A 14,705-nucleotide genomic window follows, 5' to 3' on the forward strand; every position below is an offset into this window, starting at 1 on the left:
TTACTGTTGGGTGCATTTTGCATCATTGCCACGTTTGACTTGTTTTGCTCATATCTTCTAGGCCGTAGCTCCGAACTAAATGAACTTTATATGTAACTTGACTAGAATCTCGTGTAGATCATCTTTGTGCATCTTAACTTGTTGTTTAACAACTTGAACATAAGGTTTATTCAGATCTGGACCATTTTCGAAATATGCATATGAGGACTTAGCGGAATTGTTATATGTTGTTCCCGGCCTCATTTAAACTTGCCTTGATGTGTTGCTCTTGTTTGCATCATCTCTTGCCATGAGTAGCTTCATCTAGATTTGTCATGCATCATGCTTGTTGTGCATCATGCCTTGTTCATGTGTGGTGTGTTTACCATGTTGTGTGCCTCTTCTCGATAGTTCCTGTTGCGTTGCGATCGTGAGGATTCGTTCGTCTACGCTCGGTTTGTCTTCGTGGCTTAATCTTCTTCATGGTTTCGTTCTTCTTCCTTGCGGGATTTCAGGCAAGATGGCCGCTACCCTGGATCTCACTACTATCATTGCTATGCTAGTTGTTTCGTTCTATCACTATGCTGCGCTACCTATCATATGTTTATCAAGCCATCCCAAATTGCCATGAACCTCTAACCTTTGACACCTTTCCTATGCAAACCGTTGTTTGGCTATGTTACTGCTTTTGCTCAACCCCTCTTATAGCGTTGCTAGTTGCAGGTGAAGTTGAAGATTGCTCCATGGTGGACAGGATTTTGGTTGGGATATCACAATTTCTCTTATATTAGTAATGCATCTATATACTTGGTAAAGGGTGGAAGACTCGGCCTTTTTCCTAGTGTTTTGTTCCACTCTTGCCGCCCTAGTTTCCGTCATACCGGTGTTATGTTCCCGGATTTTGCGTTCCTTACGCGGTCGGGTGATTTATGGGACCCCCTTGACAGTTCGCTTTGAATAAAACTCCTCCAGCAAGGCCCAACCTTGGTTTTACCATTTGCCTCACCACCACCTATACCTTTCCCTTGGGTCGGCCAACCCGAGGGTCATCTTTATTTTAGCCCCCCCCCCCGGGCTAGTGCTTGTCTAAGTGTTGGTCCAAACCGAGCGATGTCCGGCGCCCCCTAGGCAACCAGGGTCTATGCCAACCCGACGTCTTGCTCATATGGTGTGCCCTGAGAACGAGATATGTGCAGCTCCTACGGGATTTGTCGGCACAGCGGGAGGCTTTGCTGGTCTTGTTTTACCATAGTCGAAATGTCTTGAAACCGGGATTCCGAGTCTGATCGGGTCTTCCTGGGAGAAGGTCTATTCCTTCGTTGATCGCGAGAGCTTGTCATGGGCTAAGTTGGGACACCCCTGGAGGGTATAATCTTTCGAAAGCCGTGCCTGCGGTTCTAGGCAGATGGGAATTTGTTAATGTCCGGTTGTAGATAACTTGACACTAGATCCGAATTAAAACGCATCAACCGTGTGTGTAGCCGTGATGGTCTCTTTTCGGCGGAGTCCGGGAAGTGAACACGGTTTCTGTGTTATGTTTGACGTAAGTAGGAGTTCAGGATCACTTCTTGATCATTGCTAGCTTCACGACCGTTCCTTTTGCTCTCTTCTCGCTCTTATTTGCGTATGTTAGCCACCATATATGCTTAGTCGCTGCTACAGCCTCACCACTTTACCCCTTCCTTTCCTTTTAAGCTTTGCTAGTCTTGATACCCATGGTAGTGGGATTGCTGAGTCCTCGTGGCTCACAGATTACTACAACAACAGTTGCAGGTATAGGTTGTGCGATGATCATGACCCGAGAGCGATGCTTGCTTGCGTTGAGTTCTTCTTATGCTTCTTCGATCAGGGATAGGTTCCAGGTTGGCAGCCTGGGCTAGCAGGGTGGATGTTGTTTGAGTTTCTGTTTGTGTTTCATCCGTAGTTGGATGATGCTCTTTTGTATTGTGATGTTGTATTCGTGTGGCATTGTTATGCCTTATGTATGTATCCCCATCTATTATGTAATGTTGATGTAATGATCCACCTTGCAAAAGCGTTTCAATATGCGGGTCTATCCTTGGTGGGACCTTCGAGTTCCTTTTGGATAGGGTCGCATATTGGGCGTGAAAAGTTGGTATCAGAGCCTCGACCGACCCTAGGAGCCCCCTTGATTGATCGGTAGTTTGGCCGTTGTTGAGTCTAGAAGAAAACTATTTTCGAAGTCTAGTTATATCGGAGAGTAGGAATTCTTTTTACTCCTCAGCCCCTTCGTCGCTCTGGTAAGGAATCTTGACGTAGGTGTTTTGAATTACTTCTCTTCCCCTTCAAATTTTCTTTAGGATCACGCAGTTGGTTTTCTGATCGTTAGTTCTCAGCTCTTTTCATCCGGTGCATTTCTCGTCAAGTCGACTCGAGCCTCTTCATCTTTGACTTCAATCCGCGGTTGTTTTCTTTTCCAACCCGCCCACCCTTCTTCTTCTCGGAACCGGAGTCCGTTATCGAGTATCCATCCTACTCGTGTGAAGTCTTTGCATTCTTTCAACCGGTGTTTCCTCTTCAAGATATTCGTCGTTTTCCCTTCCAAGTTGCCTTTGTTTTCCCGCCCTCCCACCCTCTTCTTCCCGGAGCCGAGTCTCTCTCGACCATCTATTTCATTCGTGTGGAGCCTCTTCAGTCTTTCGTCAATTATTTCAACCGGTGAATTCTCGTCTCTGTGGACATTCTTCATCTCTTTTCCGGTGTATTCAATTATAGTTTTTCAGGTTGATCACATTCTATTCCTTGCATCAAGTGTCTCCCCTGCTCGTTCGCCTCTCGCCAGTTTATCCTTCTGGAGTCCTCAAGACATCTTAGGAGATTCGTCTGTGTTCCAATTAATTCAAGGATGTCACCTCATTCAAATATTTCAATTGTTCCGGTGCATCATCTATCGGTTAAATAATCCTTTTCAACGGTGTATTCTCTTCAGTGGGCCCTAACCCACAGGTCTTTTCCCAGGATCTTACCTGACTCTTCTATACCCCCGGAGTGTTTCTCAATTCTTTTCAATTGTGACGTAAGAATGCATTCCATCAGTCACATGCCTTCTCCAAGATCGTTTTCAAATTCTTGTCATCTTGCTTCAACCTCTTTGCTTTCCATTCTCCCAGAATATCTCAGTAATTTTGGTGGTGTTTCTCGTCGTCTTTTGAAGACTGAAGAAGAGTTTTTCCTCTCAATCTTGTCTGTCCTCTCGAAGATTCATGGTTCTAGCTTCATGTTATCCTCTTGAATTATTCCATTTGTCAGATATTCCTTTTCTCAACCATCTGGAGTTTGTCAGAAGTTCTTTTCCTGTTTCTTTTCACCGGAGGCCATCATTCCAGTTTTCGTTCTCCAGTTATCCCGGCGCTTCATTCAAATGTTCATCAATCAGCTCGAGTTCTCTTCGTTCTCGTCTCTCTAAATCCCCCTCAAACATATTGTTTCTTTCCAGTGATTATTTCTCTTTCGGCAGTCATTTTTGAATTCTTACGGTGGCTCGTTCAAGATTCTTTTTCCTTGATTATCATTTTAATCCATTCGTTCTTTCCAATCCTAAAGGTGGTTCATGAAGACTTTCTCAAGTTATGCGCTATATCTCTTCTCAATCCTTTTTCAAGAAGAATAAGTAGTATGCAAAATCCATTGCTTGTCATCAATTTAATTTGATGAAGGATAAGCAGATAATAAATCTTATTCTTATTCCATCCAAGTGAGTAATCCCTTCCTTCGGAGTTTGTTCTTGATGAATAAATTCTAGTTCCAAGTGTTTTCATCTTTTCTTTTCCGGAGTTCAATTTCCTCGGACATTTCGTCAGAACCCCATCTAAATCATCGCAACGCTCATCTTATTCTTTCATCCTTCATTTAATCTTGTCATCCTTTTGTTACCAGAGTTCTTCATGGTGGTTCTTCATGATTTAATCTTTTCGTCAAGAGTTCATCAAGATTTTGTTGGTGGAGCTCAAGTATCTTTTCTTCTCGCATCTCGAAGTGCAAGTAATTCTCCGTATTCTTTTGAAGTGGAGTTTTGCATTTCTCCGTTCTTCTCAGCTATCCAATCATTTCCGTTTGTGGTCGGTTATCACCTCATAATTTTGAGATGTTTTCCATAAGTCCACAACAAGCTTATTCTTTTCGTTGTTGAATTTTCTCAACAACTCCATCCAATCCTTCTTTCTAAGCTCTTTTCATTCCATTATTTCATTTCTCCCGGAGGCATTGCATGTTCATCTCGTCAAGTGTCATTCCATCTTGTGAAGCTCGTGTTCTATTCATCCATGTTTCAGCCGGAGTGCTGCCTAAATCCTTTCAGTCTTATCCGTTTTCTTATCTTGTTTTAACCGGAGTGGTTTCATAGTCTATCTGATTCCGTGAGCTTTCGATTCTCGTCATTCTCGTTGTTCCTCTCTTCTTATCGAGTGCTCTTGATTCTTTGCTTCTTCTCTTGAGTTCTTGTTTCACCTCATGCATTATCTCTTCCGTCTTGGTCCTAAGATCTCGGGACGAGATCTCTTGTTAGTGGAGGAGTGTTGTAACGCCTCGGATTCGATGCGCCAGGTGTCTGCCAGTTATTCGCCGTCATTGCCATGTCATTTTCTTGCGTGTTTCATTTTATCATGTCATCATGCGCATTTCATTTTGCATACGGGTTCGTCTCATGCATCCGAGCATTTTCCCCGTTGTCCGTTTCACGATCCGGCGCTCCTATGCTCCCCGGCGTCCCCTTCTTGCCTCTCTTCGTGAGAGGGTGTTAAACTTTCTCGGAATGGACCGAGTCTGGCCAAGCGGCCTTGGTATACCACCGGTAGACCGCCTGTCAAGTTTCGTCCCATTTGGAGGTCGTTTGGTACTCCAACGGTTAACCGGGTAACCGTAAAGCCCCTCTCTCTTTGCAGCCCAACACCCCTTCCAAAGTGGGCCAAAACCCATCTAACTCCCCTCCATGCTCTCGGTCGTTCAATCACGATCGCGTGGCCGAAAACTGCTCCTCATTTGGACCCTCCTAGCTCCCTCTACCTATAAATATGTGGCCTCCCCTGAAAAATCGCAAACGAAACCCTAGCTTTTCCTTCTCCGCCGCCAGACGCGTCCGCCCCCGGCCGGACACGTCCCGCCAGCCACGTCGCCCGACCAATGGGCGCGTGCCACGTCGCCCCGCCGCCGTTTTCGTCCAACCCCGCGCCGCCGCGTGTCCTCCTCTCTCTCCCACCACCGTCGGGCCCGCGGAGCCCATCTCCGGCCCGCACGGGCCCTCCCGCCACCGCCGCCCGGCCCGGCTTCCGCCGCCGCCGCCCGTCCGCTCGCCTCCGCCGCCACCGCAGTGCCCTCGCCGCCGTCCTTGCTGGTCTCGCATGCCGTGCGCTCCCTCCGGCGACCGGAGCCCGCCGCCGCGTCCTCTCCGGCGAGCCCCGCCACCTCCCGCGGATCTCCTCCGGCGTCGCGCCGCCCGCTTCCCCGCGCCGATCTTCGTCTCCGGCCGGATCCGGCAAGGAGCCGCCGGATCCACCCCGTCCGCTCCCGCTAGCGACCTCCTGCCGCGGCCCCGCCATATCCGGCCGGCGCCGCCCTTCGCCGCCGTCCCGCTCGATCGGGGAGGAGCCCCGATCCGCCTGCGCCCGACCCGAGCACCTCCCAGCAGGGCCCGCAGCCCAGCGTCCCCGCGGCCTCGGCCCAGCTCCTGTTGGCCCAGGGTGAGCAGCCCACTAATCTCCACCCCGGTCGCAGTTTAGTTATTTTGCGCTCATATGTTTTTTCCCCGAAAATCTGCCAGTCCCCGGATCTGCAGTAATTTTCATGCCATGTTCAGTGCATTGTATCTCTGCATCTGTAGCTCCGTTTCGTGCGTGTAATATGTCAAATTGTTCATCTCCACGAGTAAATCATTTCATTCCATTGCATCATATTCATTTGAGGTCATCTTGATGCCCGAATCATCATTGTAAGAGTGCTTCATAATGTTTTCTCCTGTCTGTTATCAGAACGAGCTCTTTTGTCATTTTTGCCATGATTGATGTGTGCATCCTATGAGGTTGATGCCTACATGTGTTTTGATCTATGCTATGTCTTCTTTACATAGGTGCTTGCCATGTATTTTTGTGATCAATGTGGTGACTAGCACAAGCATGCAAACTAGGCATCGTGATGTTACTGATTTTAGTCCCTGTTCTGCTGTTATTTTGATGCCATGTAAACTTGATGCTACAGAGAGATCCATGCATATTTTGAGATACTTCAGTAAGGATGTTTTTAACATAGGGTTATTGTCTATCCATCCCTGCCCTTTGTTGCAATTATAGAGTAGTCTAGCATGTCATTTTCGTGCTCTACTTTTGCTTCAAAATGTTTCCTGGCAGATTGTTTACATGTTATTCAATTTGGCCAAGGTTGTTGTAGTTGATCCTTGCATGCTATGGACTTGTTCTTGCCTTGGTTGGTTACATAAACATGTCTTCTTGATGATGTTATGCTTATATTGTCATGCAATGACTTGTGGTGAGTGAATCGAGCTTGTTAAGTAGTGTACATGATCTTGCTGTTTTGCTAGGCTGAATTCTGTTATTTCGTGATGCTATATAAACATGTTGCTACTAATCATTCTATGCATAATCTGGTGATGTTCTATAAACATGTTTTGATCTACATGTCATGCTCTACCCATCCATGCCCCTGGTTGCATTTATAGCTTGCTGTAGCTTGTTCAAATCTTGCTCCAAAGTTGCTTCATAATGTTGCTGTCAGCCTGTTAACATTAAGTTCAGTTGTTTCCATGTGTTTTGCTAGTGATCCATGCACCCTATGACCTTGCTATTGCCATGCTTAGCTTCACAAACATGCCTTGTTACTGTTGGGTGCATTTTGCATCAATGCCATGTTTGACTTGTTTTGCTCATATCTTCTAGGTCGTAGCTCCGAACTAAATGAACTTTATATGTAACTTGACTAGAATCTCGTGTAAATCATCTTTGTGCATCTTAACTTGCTATTTAACAACTTGAACATAAGGTTTATTCAGATCTGGACCATTTTCGAAATATGCATATGAGGACTTCCCGGAATTGTTATATGTTGTTCCCGGCCTCATTTAAACTTGCCTTGATGTGTTGCTCTTGTTTGCATCATCTCTTGCCATGAGTAGCTTCATCTAGATTTGTCATGCATCATGCTTGTTATGTATCATGCCTTGTTCATGTGTGGTATGTTTACCATGTTGTGTGCTTCTTCTCGATAGTTCCTGTTGCGTTGCGATCGTGAGGATTCATTCGTCTACGCTCGGTTCGTCTTCGTGGCTTCATCTTCTTCATGGTTTCGTTCTTCTTCCTTGCGGGATTTCAGGCAAGATGACCGCTACCCTGGATCTCACTACTATCATTGCTATGCTAGTTGTTTCGTTCTATCGCTATGCTGCGCTACCTATCACTTGTTTATCAAGCCATCCCAAATTGCCATGAACCTCTAACCTTTGACACCTTTTCTATGCAAACCGTTGTTTGGCGATGTTACCGCTTTTGCTCAGCCCCTCTTATAGCGTTGCTAGTTGCAGGTGAAGTTGAAGATTGCTCCATGGTGGACAGGATTTTGGTTGGGATATCACAATTTCTCTTATATTATTAATGCATCTATATACTTGGTAAAGGGTGGAAGACTCGGCCTTTTGCCTAGTGTTTTGTTCCACTCTTGCCGCCCTAGTTTCCGTCATACCAGTGTTATGTTCCCGGATTTTGCGTTCCTTACGCGGTCGGGTGATTTATGGGACCCCCTTGACAGTTCGCTTTGAATAAAACTCCTCCAGCAAGGCCCAACCTTGGTTTTACCATTTGCCTCACCACCACCTATACCTTTCCCTTGGGTCGGCCAACCCGAGGGTCATCTTTATTTTAGCCCCCCCGGGCCAGTGCTTGTCTAAGTGTTGGTCCAAACCGAGCGATGTCCGGCGCCCCCTGGGCAACCAGGGTCTATGCAAACCCGACGTCTTGCTCATCCGGTGTGCCCTGAGAACGAGATATGTGCAGCTCCTATCGGGATTTGTCGGCACAGCGGGAGGCTTTGCTGGTCTTGTTTTACCATTGTCGAAATGTCTTGTAAACCGGGATTCCGAGTCTGGTCGGGTCTTCCTGGGAGAAGGTCTATTCCTTCGTTGATCGTGAGAGCTTGTCATGGGCTAAGTTGGGACACCCCTGCAGGGTATAATCTTTCGAAAGCCGTGCCTGTGGTTATAGGTAGATGGGAATTTGTTAATGTCCGGTTGTAGATAACTTGACACCAGATCCGAATTAAAATGCATCAACCGTGTGTGTAGCCGTGATGGTCTCTTTTCGGCGGAGTCCGGGAAGTGAACACGGTTTCTGTGTTATGTTTGACGTAAGTAGGAGTTCAGGATCACTTCTTGATCATTGCTATCTTCACGACTGTTCCTTTTGCTCTCTTCTCGCTCTTATTTGTGTATGTTAGCCACCATATATGCTTAGTCGCTGCTACAGCCTCACCACTTTACCCCTTCCTTTCCTTTTAAGCTTTGCTAGTCTTGATACCCATGGTAATGGGATTGCTGAGTCCTCATGGCTCATAGATTACTACAACAATAGTTGCAGGTACAGGTTGTGCGATGATCATGACGCGAGAGCGATGCTTGCTTGCGTTGAGTTCTTCTTCTGCTTCTTCGATCAGGGATAGGTTCCAGGTCGGCAGCCTGGGCTAGCAGGGTGGATGTCGTTTGAGTTTCTGTTTGTGTTTCATCCGTAGTCGGATGATGCTCTTTTGTATTGTGATGTTGTATTCGTGTGGCATTGTTATGCCTTATGTATGTATCCCCATCTATTATGTAATGTTGATGTAATGATATCCACCTTGCAAAAGCGTTTCAATATGCGGGTCTATCCTTGGTGGGACCTTCGAGTTCCTTTTGGATAGGGTCGCATATTGGGCGTGACATGAAAAGAAAGTAGAGTAACCAAGTTACGATCTATTTTCTAGTTGAGATCAAAAAGTTTAGGAGATATGAAGTACCACCTCTCTTGCGGCGCCGTGTAGGCATCGGGGGTGCGATGGCTATCGGTGGCATTGAAGCAGATCTGTGACGGTAGATAGGTGCATCGGGGGACAATTCCCAATGTGGTGGAAGAGAAGGTCGTATGAGCGTCCCCGGCAAAGAGGACGACGTTGCCGATGAAGCGAGAGGATGCGATGCATGGCTCTTGGTCCATCGTCGTGGATGACAAACATCCATCTCTAGCAGTGGACGATGCGGTCTTTGTAGGCACTCTGTCCTGGTGGAGGACGGTGGCGATGGATGTGGTGGAGGATGGCGGTGATGGATAGGGTGGAGGATGGTGGTGATGGATGGGGTGGCGGACGGAGGCTGGTTTGGGGATGGTGTTCTAGCACGGATGGCGTATGAATGGGAAAATTGAGGGAGAAGTACGGGGAACCATGTTTCTGGGACGCGCCTGTCTGAAATATGGGAAAGTAACGAACTTAGCCCCCATTCAAAATTTGGATGTCTCGTCGATTGGGGATACGACGGTAATGTCGCATCTCACAAATATTGACCCAGAGCGATTTCGGGCGAGGAGAGGGTGGTTGGCGCCCATGGTTGGCTCCCACGGTGTATGAACGGGGCTGACAGGTAGGGCGGTTGTGTCACGTTTGGGTGAAGTTACTAACCTGCCCCTATTGAAAATATTTGTCTACATCGATTTCGGCCGAGTCGAGTTTGTTTTGCCACCCACCGTGTATGAATGGGGAAATGGAGGGAGAAGCAGAGGTCTTTCGGACGAGATTGAACCAAATATATTTTGCCGCCCTTGTTTGGCACCCACCATGTCAGAATGGGCTCAGAGGCGGTCGTGTCATGTCTAATTGAAGTTACTAACCTACCCCTATTTAGAGCAGTGGAAATCAGCCGATGGATTGTCCGTGTAATGGGTAGATAGTAATTTCCATCTCCCAAACACTTGGCTTCGGGCAGCCAACGTGGGAGTGGACATTTTGCCGCTTCTTTATAATTTTGGGACAATAAGCATACACGTTTACTGTGGGATATCGGGTTCCGGCAAAACCCTTAAGGTTTGAACTCTGGGGTGCGTGCGAAGATCTTCCCCCTACCGATCCATGTCCCAATGCCTCGCTGCGAATCTAAGCTACACAATGAACAACACAAGGGACGCAAGGTTCATACTGGTTTGGGCCACCGTTGTGGTGTAATACCCTAATCAAGTGTGTGGTGTGGTGTATTGCCTCAGGGCCTGATGATGAACAGTACAGAGGAAGAACAGCCTCGCGAGAGGTGTTCTTGGGCTGGTGCAGTGAACTACTTGGGTGAGTTCGATCGCCGCTGGATCTGATGAGAACTCTATGAGATCAGATCCCCTCTACTGTGGTGGCTATCTCTATATATAGAGGCCCTGGTCCTCATCCCAAATTTTGAGCGGGAAGGGAGCCAACAACGGCCATTTTGAAGGGGAACATCTAGTACAAGTTATCCTGCCTAAAGTTGGTCTTCGACTACCAAAGGCACTGGCGATGACGCCATCTTGGGCTCCACGGTAACCTTTGTCCTGCCACTCTGCTGGTCTTGGTCTCGTTGCACCGAAATGGTAACCTTTGCTTGATGCCTTGGTACTCCGCGCCTGTGCTTGCCCCCTTTGCACCAAAGGGGGAACAAGGACATTGCGTAGGCCGGCGCTCGCCTGGCACCCGCTTGGTCTCAATCGTCATGGCTTGCGTCATGGGCACCTCGCGAGGTACCCCTGCCTTGATCTCTCTGCCTCCTCGCGAGCCTGCCTGGTGAGGCCGCCCTTGAGGAAGCCTTGAGTCGTCCGCCCTGCGAGTCTTGGCCCCTCGCGAGGATCTTGAGCTTGAGTTAATGAAGATGGACCGTACTGGGCCACCCCTTGAGCCACGCCGCAGGCCGCAGGCAGGCAAGTCTGGGGACCCCCATTCCCAGAACGCCGACAGTAGCCCCCGGGCCCAAGGCGCGCTCGGACTTGGCTTAGCAGCGAAGTGAAAGGGCAAGTGTGGAGCGCCGCGGGCCCCAACAGCCTGCGGCCTTGGTCACCGCGTGGTGGTTGATTGGACGTGGGCGTCTCGGCTTCGAAGTGAAAGGGCAAGTGTGGAGCGCCGCGGGCCCCAACAGCCTGCGGCCTTGGTCACTGCGTGGTGGTTGATTGGACGTGGGCGTCTCGGCTTCCCCACGCTACCTCGGCAACTGCCTGATTTGACGGGTCCCTGCTACATGCAAAAACAGTCATGATTACCTGCGATCGTGGAGGCCGACGGTTGGCCTCCCTTGGGTTATATATGTGGGAGGGCGCAGGCCCCCACTGCACATCTCCCTTCCCCCGCTTGCTTCTTCTTCCTCCCTGCTCCAGTCGCCCGCCGTGTCCCATGGCACCGACGAAGAGGTCCTCGGCCGTGGAGAAGGGGAAAACTCGCTGGGAAGGGCCCGACTCCCCTCTGCCCAAGCGCGGCCGAGGTCGCCCCCGAAAGCACCCCGCGACTCCTGCGATGGCTCCTCGTGGTCGCGGCGGTGGTCCCTCAAGCGGTGACGGCCGCCCGGTGGGTGAGGGAAGGCGTGTTGTGGCTGCACGGCCTCCCAGGCCGCGCTTCCACTCGGCCGAGGTGCTGCTAGAGTTTGTCGTGTGGTCGGCGGACCCGGCCGGTAACTGGCTCCAGCTTCCCCTCTTCTTCTCCAGCGAGCTGGCGCTCCTGGCGACCTCTGGCTCCAGGCGGACGGCTGCTGCAGCAGGGCTTCCTGGGTTTCAGTGGAGATCTCCATCGTCGGGAACATGGCCTTGGCCCGCGGCTGGCAGATGTTTGCCCGCACGCGGGCCTGGGCCGGCGGTGCACCCTGCACTTCAAGTTTTACGGCGACACAACCCTCTACGCGAGGGTGTTCGGAGAATACGGCCCCGTTTTGGGTGCTGCCCTGAAGAAGATGACGGTGACCAAGTGATGGCACTTGGCGACGGCCGCCACGAGGATGGAGGCGAGCCAGCTATCGGTGGAGCTCGCAGCTTGCCAAGCTTCAGCGGCTCCCCCTCTGGTGACAGCTCCTCCAGCAGCAGCCGCGATCAACCATCGCGCCGCCACGCTTGCTTCGAGGGTGGTTGTGGGTCATCCCACCGTCGTGCCTCGGTGAAGCGTGAGGAGGAGTCTGATTGAGCTCAGGAGGGCGGTGTGAATCCCCCCTCACGAGCCGTCGCCGGGCATGCCGCATTTTTTTTGTTTATCTCCTTTTCCTGCATAGAGAGAGAGAGAAGTATGGAGCCCCGTCGGGGCGTGCTGGACTATTGCCCTTAATTATTATGCTACTTCTATCATTCCCATGCTATGTTGTGGTGTTGCGGCTATGTGCTTGTGCGTAGGAACAACTTAGCTCGAGGGGCTCGCTGCAGTTTTCGCCTCGCGAGGTACCTGCCTGAGGCCTCGCCGGGCGTCTCGAGGCCTGCAAAAAATTAGCCGGGAGGATAGCTTTCGAACCATTACCGTGAGGGTGAACAGCTCAGGTCCTGTGTTTGCGTCGCAATGCCCATGGGGCATGGACCGGGAGGGGTGCTCCCGCAGTGAACTTGGGTGAGGAAGCCTCACAAAATTAGGCAAGAAGGTGCTCATGAGGGCGCGCGTGCAGCCCCCTCGCGAGGCTTGTGAAAGAGAGGACGAGTTAGGCAAAAAAAGGAAACAGAGACAGAGAATCACGGGCTGGGGACGGCAAACAACACTAGAAGCAACTCCAATAAAGTTTCGAACAAGGGTGAACAAGCCAACTGCAGAAAGCAAACGAAAAGCCGTGTCCGGCACCTAGTCTAGTCTTCGATGTCTTCTCACCAGCGCGGAGCTAAGTGCTGCCCCTGGGCATGGGCGGGAGCCCCCGAGGCCCAAGGGCGCCACTCCGGAGACTCCGGGACGTGTACAGCCCCAACTCATTATTACGTGAGAGTGTCACGGGCGGCGAGCTTCACAGGCATTGGCCTTCTTCACAGGCACCAGGCCTTTTCTTGAGGCAACAAGCTTCACAGGCACTGGGCCTTCTTAGCAGGCACTGGGCCTTACTTCAAGGGTAGAATCTCCGGAGGTGCTGAATGTTCCACGCGTTCGGAATAGGCACCGTTCCTGGGTCTCCAAGCGCGCGGCGCCAGGTCTGGAAACATGAACAACCTTGAACGGGCCCTCCCACATGGGTGAGAGCTTGTGCAGCCCTTCCCTGGAGAGCACCCGCCTGAGCACGAGGTCACCTACCTCGAGAGTCCTGGGCGGATGTTGTGGCAGTGGTACCGCCGCAGCGCCTGCTGGTATCTTGCCGCCCGTAGCGCGGCCTCCCGACGGTGTTCCTTCCCGAGCACAAGATCCATCCCCCGCATGGCGTCCTGCTGCACTTCGTCAAATGCCAGGACCCGCGCGGAGTGACGCCTGACCTCGTGAGGGAGGACCGCCTCTGCTTTGTAGACGAGGAAGAACGGGGTTTCGCCTATCGACTTGCTGGCGGTAGTGCGGATAGACCATAGCACGGACTGGAGATCATTGTACCAACCCCTGCTGCCGGCCTCTAGCTTCTTCTTTAAGGTCCTGGATTTGAGGTCTTTCAGGACCTCTACATTGGCATGTTCATCTTGGTTGTTCCTCTGAGGGTGTGCCACCGAAGCGTAGCATATCTGCGTTCCAAGGTTAGGACAATATGTTTTGAAGAGACTGTTGCTGAACTGCGAACCGTTGTCGGTGATGATGCAATTAGGCACCCCGAATCTGCTCACGAGGCCCTTGATGAACTTGACTGCGGAACCAGCTGGGATGGTGCGGACAGCTTGCACCTCTTCCCACTTGGTGAACTTGTCAATGGCAACGTAGAGGTAGCGATAGCCCCCTAGCGCCCGAGGAAACGGGCCCAAACTGTCTAGCCCCCAAACCGCGAAAGGCCACGAGAGTGGAATGGTCTGCAGGCCCTAAGCTGGTTGGTGAATCTGCTTGGCGTGGAATTGACAGGCTTCAAATGCCTTCACCAGCTCGATTGTGTCGTTGAGTACTGTAGGCCAATAAAACCCGTTGCGAGACACCTTGCCGACGAGGGTCCGCGATGACGAGTGGTGCCCACAGTCTCCATCGTGAATGTCTGCCAGCAACTCCTTCCCCTGTTCCCTGGAGATGCAACGCAGGGAAACACCATTGGGCCGCTTTCGGTAGAGCTCTCCATCTTGGATGCAGTAGGCCGTGGCCTGGCGGGCCACGCGTTCTGCAGCCTCTTCTTTCTCTGGTAGAGTCTCTTGCATTAGGTAATCCTTGAGCTCCGCAGTCCAGCTTCCTTCCTGAGGCTCCAGCACCAGGAGCAAGCATGCTCCTGAGGTCGGGCCATAGGCCGGGGCTCCTGAGGCAGGCGGTTGAGGGAGCTCCTCCCGAGGTTACGCTATGCTTGATAGTGACGGTGCTGCTGAGGGCTTGAAGATTCATTCCTCAAAAACGCCAGGCTCCTGAGGCAGCCGCCTCAATGCCCTCTTGGCGATGTCATCAGCCTCCTGATTGGTGCCGTGAGGCACATGCTGTAGCTCCAGCCCCAAAAACTGTGTTTCCATTGTCAGGACCCCGACTCAATGTCACATCAATCTAGCCTGTAACACCTCATATCACTTTGCGGCCTCACGCACGGTATTCCCACGGTGTCGCCTTACCTTTGCCCGGGACCGTTTGCGCCTTTTGGCTCGCGTATATGATGATGTCGCTAGCATCCATATGAT

This window comes from Triticum aestivum, chromosome 4B (assembly GCF_018294505.1).
Source record: "Triticum aestivum cultivar Chinese Spring chromosome 4B, IWGSC CS RefSeq v2.1, whole genome shotgun sequence".
In the NCBI taxonomy this organism is placed as follows: domain Eukaryota; kingdom Viridiplantae; phylum Streptophyta; class Magnoliopsida; order Poales; family Poaceae; genus Triticum; species Triticum aestivum.